Source organism: Leopardus geoffroyi, chromosome D1, assembly GCF_018350155.1.
Source record: "Leopardus geoffroyi isolate Oge1 chromosome D1, O.geoffroyi_Oge1_pat1.0, whole genome shotgun sequence".
In the NCBI taxonomy this organism is placed as follows: domain Eukaryota; kingdom Metazoa; phylum Chordata; class Mammalia; order Carnivora; family Felidae; genus Leopardus; species Leopardus geoffroyi.
The window spans coordinates 25,463,365-25,469,996 of record NC_059329.1 but is presented as its reverse complement, the minus strand read 5'-3'; positions in this window follow the sequence as shown (position 1 = coordinate 25,469,996).

Sequence of the window (6,632 nt, the reverse complement as noted above, 5' to 3'; positions counted from 1 at the left end):
TTCGGTGGGGCCTCGGAGTCTCTCCCGAGTGACAGCTTTCTCACGTGGTTGCACGGAGGGCTCGCGCGTTGCAGGCACAGCGAGCGGCCACCAGGGGGCGGGCTGTCAGGGCCACAGGCGAGCTGCCGCTCTCTGTGGTCGGCGTCCCGCACAGGATGGCTGCGGGGCTGCCCCAGGTTTGCCTCGCCAGACCGAAACTTCGAGAAACCAAGGGCTCTGGACGTATTACAATGTCTGGCTCTTGAGAGGTGCTCTGTAAATTCTAGAACCCAAGCTGACGGCGGCTCAGGCTTTTACAGCCCCCTCATTTACAGACGGTGAAAACGGCGTGACTGTATCATGCATGTTCAGAAGTCACCTCCTGGCAGAAGCAGGACATGTTTGTACCATGCTGATTCGGTTTACTTGTTTACTTATGTTTCGAGTTTGTTCTGTTGTCTTTGTGCCTGTTTCTAAAATAGAGCCAGCCGGTGGTAGTCTGCGGGTTCAAGACTGGGCAGCAGGCATATTCCTTTTGCACCGTGGGGGCACGGCCGGGCTGAGGCCGGTCGTTTTTGAGGGCAGTGGGCAGCGGCGACCTGAACTTGCACATGACCACCGAGAGTAAGTGTTGCTTGTGCTTTGTGCCTTGGGCACCTGGCCTGCCTAGCCCCCGGCCCTGGTCCCTCAGCACGGCTCCCAACGAGACAATAGCTGGTCAGGAACAGATTCTAGAAGGTAGAGCGTGCGCAAAATGGGAGGGCATGACCTGCGAGACTGACAGAGGCAGCCTGAAACGCCGTTTTGCTTCCCCAAGGTCAGGTTTAATTCTGTCTTGGATCTCAGGTCAGCTTTGGCTCCAAACAAATTTGGACCAAAGCTCAGGTATTTGAGATCAGCTACACCTGGTCACACTGCTTCCTCCTAGGGCACTGGGTCACCCCAAGGGCACCCCTTCCTGCCCCGCGCCCCGTTGCCCATTTTCTCTCTCTTGTCCCATCAGTTCCCTGCTCCCCGAGCTCCCCTGTCCCTCCACTCTCCTCCCCGCCCCTTGCCACTGGAGCCACTGGAGCCCTCCATCTGGCTTCCCATCATCCTTTACCATTTTTTAGCTACGTTTTGTTTTTAAGTATAATTTTACGACTCAGCCTCGTGGTCTCCTCACTCAGCTAGCAGTCAGAGATTCCCATCAGCTCTTTTAGTTGCTTTTAACCACCTCCTTCTTCCATGACCCCCACTCCGGGTTCAAACCTCACATCTTCTCCCACATCGTCTCAAGCTACCTGTAAATATTTCACTCCCGGGTGCTCACAGCGGCCATTACTCCCATTTCGCAGGGGAATGAAAGGGAAGCCTCTCAGGAGTGACCATTCCTCTATGGCCACTGGCTACTTCTCTATACGTTTCTGCATCTGTACTCCCTTCCTTCCCCTGGGCTCCGAGCAGAGGGGCCAAGTCATTCAGCTCTGCCCTCGCCCCTTGTCCACCTGTCTGCTTCTGAGTCTCCCAAGTCAGACCTCCTCTTCCGGTGTCTTGACCTCTTCCCGCTGCTCACTCTCCTCCCAAGCTTAGAAACGGTTCGAAATTCCTTCCCGTCCTTGAACTCCCCCTCTCTCGACCACACTCTCGCGCCCAACTCCCACCAAATTTCTCTTTCTCCTTCCGTGCACCCTTCCCCAGAGCAATTTTCACTGGCTGTCTCCATTCCCTCACCTGACGTTCACTCCCTGACCCCATCCAAAATGTGTCTGGCCCCAACTGATGCCAGCCTAGCCAAGAGCAGCGACGGGAAAATTATTTCCTAAGCTGTGAGCTGGGGTTCAGCAAGGGCATCCGTTAGGAAATGGTGAAGTTCAGATTCGGACTTGGGTTTCATTTGTTCTAATATCTATGCTTTTCCCACAAGTCGACGCTGGCGGGGAGGGGCTGGCAGCCGGTGCCTTAGATCCCTTGCAGGGTTTCATCTAAAAGGCAGGCTTGGGGGGCGCCTGGGTGGCGCAGTCGGTTAAGCGTCCGACTTCAGCCAGGTCACGATCTCGCGGTCCGTGAGTTCGAGCCCCGTGTCGGGCTCTGGGCTGATGGCTCAGAGCCTGGAGCCTGTTTCTGATTCTGTGTCTCCCTCTCTCTCTGCTCCTCCCCCGTTCATGCTCTGTCTCTCTCTGTCCCAAAAATAAATAAACGTTGAAAAAAAAAATTTTAAAAGGCAGGCTTGGGGGTGGGTGGCTGGTGGCTGTGAGCACCATAGAAGTTAGGGAAAGTGGTGTTCTGGTTATTGGAACTCATGCTCACCCCTCTCTTCAGTACTCACTCCCCACCGCCCTCACTAAAGCACGCACTCACCCTAGAGACCCACACGCGTCACGTTCACTATTTATCTCGCGTGCTTAGCAGAACACATCGTGTGCACCCCCAAATTCTTTGCTGAGTGAGTGGAAGACGAGGTGGAAAAAGAGGGCAATGCCAACAGTATCTCCCGGGTCTGCAAGTGGGGAGAAAGTGCCCTCCTGACTGTCAGCCCTTTGGAAGAAGACCATTCTTGGGCACTGTGTCGGGGACTCCTGGGGCCGGTGACTGGGCAAGAGAGAGAGGCAGTGACCTGTGCCCAGGCCTGGGGTGCAGCCCAGCTCTGCCAGACCCCGACCCTGATCTGGAAAATGGGACGATCACGGTGTCCACCTCAGGGGGTTGCTGGAGACTGTAGGGTATAAGCCACATGCCTTAATGTGGCTGCTGATGCTGCTGTTTGGGTGACAATGGTGACGGTGGGGATGAAGGTGATGACGAAGCTGTAATTCTGCTGTCAACACGGTGCACTCAGTAAACAACGATTGAGCACCTACTGCATACGATGAAGTGTCCCGGCAGGGAGCACAGGGATAAACAAGGCAGCCCCCTGCCCTTGAGAGGGAGGAGCCCGGACTTCTTTAAACCTGGGGGTCACCCTAAAGCTCCCAGACTCTGTGGCTTTAGGAGGATGGCCCTTCTTAATGGGCAGACACTCCTGGCCTTGCAAAAGCCTTTGAGGAGAGACCCCTCCAGGATCTCAGGGGTCTCTCAGGGAGCCCCATTTCCTGCTCTTTTCCAGAAAGAGAACTGTCAGCAGCTTTTGACTCTGTCTTCCCGGGGCAGCCAGGGTTATGAGAAAGCCACGGGGTGGGGCCCCGGGGAAGGATCACATTACCTGACTTGGAGCCCCTGCTTGGTAACGGGAGCTTGAGAGGCCATCACTTTCCACTGCCGACCTTGGGGGGAGGGCAGACGGTTGAGGGGCTCTCGGACGAAGCCCCAGGCTTTGGGATAGTCCCTGCCCTTGGGTTCAATCCAGAAGCTCCAGGGGCTTGAGGGTGTGGTGCTGCTTTCTAGATCAACAGAGCAGTCCTTTCATTTACTCCCTGTTGCCAAATGGACTTTTGACTTCTTCTCTGTACCCAGGACCCCCAGGTGGCAGGAGGTGAAGCCCAGAGCCCAGGGCAGCCCCAGCTGTCTGCCTCGAAGAGCCACCGGCAACCAGCCTCTGCTCGAGCAGGCATTCAGGCTTCTGATTTCCGATCAGTTATTCTGTTTGGGTCTTGCAGGGATCCTTGTTTTTACGGGCATTTAAAAAAATTACAGAGATGCTAAAGGTCTGGGCCATCTGGGACACGAGTCATTTCTTTCCTGACCTCTTCCATCACGAAGGGCACCCAGTGGCTAAGTTGATGTGATTTATCTTTCTTAAAACACTCAGGTACTCTAAAGGTGAATTTGGGAATGCCTCTCTTTTTGCTATTTGTTTTTTTCATCTCTTTACCTCTGCTTCATTGCAAACTTCCTCTAAGTTGGATTCTAGTTGCCTCAAAAGTTTCATGGAGGCTTTTTTTGTTGCAGTGGTTATGTGCTTGAAGTTAGGAATTGGCATACGGGCCTCCACTGCCAGCCCTACTGGTGATAAATGCGTCATACTGTCCTCAGGAAAGAGGTGATAAAGGACATTTAAACAGAAAAACGGAGGCTAACTCAGGGAAGATATCTTTGGCTCCCTGGGAGGCCACTGTCCCGTCACTTTGTCCCTGTGTCGTTCCAAACTCGGGCCAGGTGTGCATCCTGGAGGAATCCCAGGTTTCCCTTCTAAATCTGTGGCATCCACTAAAATCCGAAAAAGCCATGCATTGCTTCTAGGACAAACTGCAAACCCTCAGTGGGGCACACAGGATCCTTCCCCACCCCCTCAACCTTGCCTTTCCAGCTTTGGCTTTATCCTACTCCCTGCTTCCCCCGGCATGCCCCAGCCCTGGAAAACCCCCAGGACCCACCGGGGTCTCTGAGAAAGTTCTGTGTGTTTCTCTGAAAGGGGCGTCGCTGCCCTGCTATGCCCTGTGGTTAAGGGACCCTCCGGCCTCATTAGAGTCATACATGCCAGCTCCCTCCTTCAGCAGTGGGCTCTGAGAATCTCCTGGAAAGGGACAGCATTGTGCCCATCTCTGTCCCCCCAGCTCTCAGCACAGTGCCTGGCTCCCAGCACGGGAGCCAGGAAGAGCTGCCTGGATGGCATGGAGGGCCCAGCATGTGACAGTGAGGGGACGTGTGGTGCTCTGACTCCCCAGGTGGGTTTGGACATCTGTTTGCCTGCGGCTCCTGGAAGGTCTCGGTGGCTCGAGCCTTGCACCAGTAGCTTTTGAGCAGAAGGGGTCTCTCTAATCGCAGAACACAGGTTCCCGAGGCCGCGGCCAAAGGAAGCTGCCCAGAGGGGCATCTTCCAGTGAGGGACAGAAGCCAGACTTCCTTGAAACTCTGGCTTGTGCTTGTTAGTTGCTACTTTGGGAGGAAGTCAGCACCTCTCCTTTCTCCAAAGAACCGCCCCTAAATTTGGCCTCCTTCTGGAAGGCAGCTTTCAAGACCTCCTCCCCATGGAAGACAGCTTCTCTCTTCTTCCCTCTTACCCCCTAAATTCACCTGTCCTTTTCCTTAGAAATGCAGACAAGGAGTTTCTTTTCATAATAATGTGTGTGTGTGTGTGTGTGTGTGTGTGTGTAACCACATATAATTGGGAAGTCCTCCCTGAACTGAATTTTGCTATTGTCACGAGTTAATAACAATAGGGAGACTAAGAATTTAAAGTAAGAGTTAACTGAATGATTTGATGTATACATAATTTATTTTCTGATGTGGTGTGCCCGTTGTCCCAATACTAGGTACTGGTTTCTCTACCTGTTAATTTGACGCCTCATTTTCCTACTCGCCCACAATGAGATATGGCCTCGCATCTGTCAGGATGCTGTTCTAAAAACAACAGAAGGCAGCAAGCACTGGTGAGGATGTAGAGAAACTGGAACCCTTGCGCATTGTCAGTAGGAATGAAAACTGGTGCCAACCGTGGAAAGCAATATGGAGGCGCCTCAAAAAATTAGAAATAGAGGGGCTTCTGGGTGGCTCGGTCAGTTAAGCGTCTGACTTCAGCTCAGGTCATGATCTCACAGTTTGTGAGTCTGAGCCCCACATCGGGCTCTGTGCTGACAGCTCGGAACCCGGAGCCTGCTTCGGATTCTGTGTCTCCTTCTCTCTCTCTCTGCCCCTCCCCTTCTCATGCTCTGTCTCTTTCTCAAAAATCAAAAGAAGTTACAAAAATAAAAATAGAGCTACCCTATGATCCCTCAATCCCGCTTCTGGGCATGTATCTGCAAGACTTGATATCAGGATCTTGAAGAGATATCTGCACTCCTGGGTTCACTTCAGCGCAGTTCATAGTAGCCAAGATCTGGAAACAACCTAAATGTCCACTGACGGATGAGTGGACAAAGACGTGGCTTATACGTAGAGACGACGGAATATTACTCAGCCTCTAAAAAGAAGCTAATTGTACCACATGTGACAACACGGGTGAATCTGGAGGACATTACACGAAGTGAAACAAGGCAGTCACCCAAAAGTTGATAAAAGTTGATAAAAGCATCCTCTTCGTTATCTCTCTCTCCCTCTCTTTTTGAGGTCATTTATTTATTTTGAGAGAGAGACAGAGCACATGAGCAGGGGAGGGGTAGAGAGCGAGGCAGAGACAGAATCCTAAGCAGGCTCCACGCTGTCAGCACAGAGACCGAGGTGAGGCTCGAACCCGTGCACCTTGAGATCATGACCCGAGCTGAAGTCAAGAGCCAGGCGCTTAACGGACTGAGCCACCCAGGTGCCCCCCCTCTTCATTATCTCTTTTAATCAATTCCCTGCATGTATGGTTCTTTTTATTGGGAGGCCTACGGTCCATGATATTCTACATTTCTCTCAATAGCTAACAGAAATGGCTGAATTGTCTTTGAGCCAGAATGGCGCTCACTGACACGACTGGTTGGTGTTCTTAAAGATCACCAACCACTTCTATTCATGGATGAGGAAATGTCCCGACGGGTGAAGTGACCGGTTTATCTGGTAGATTCTACTGGACTCTTAGGTTAACATAAAATATGCACTCAAAAATGCCTGGAAAACATTTCCACAGACCTATTCTCCATGTGAGGAAATCGAGGCACAGAGAAGCCACAATGTTTTGCCTACGGTCATGCACATGCAAGTGGTTGACCAAGGACGGGAACCTGATTATGGCTACTGCTTCTTGAGCATTTATTTTGTGCTGGGCTCAGAGTTAAACAGTTGCCATTTTCTTCTCAGTGCTCCGGGGGCCCAGC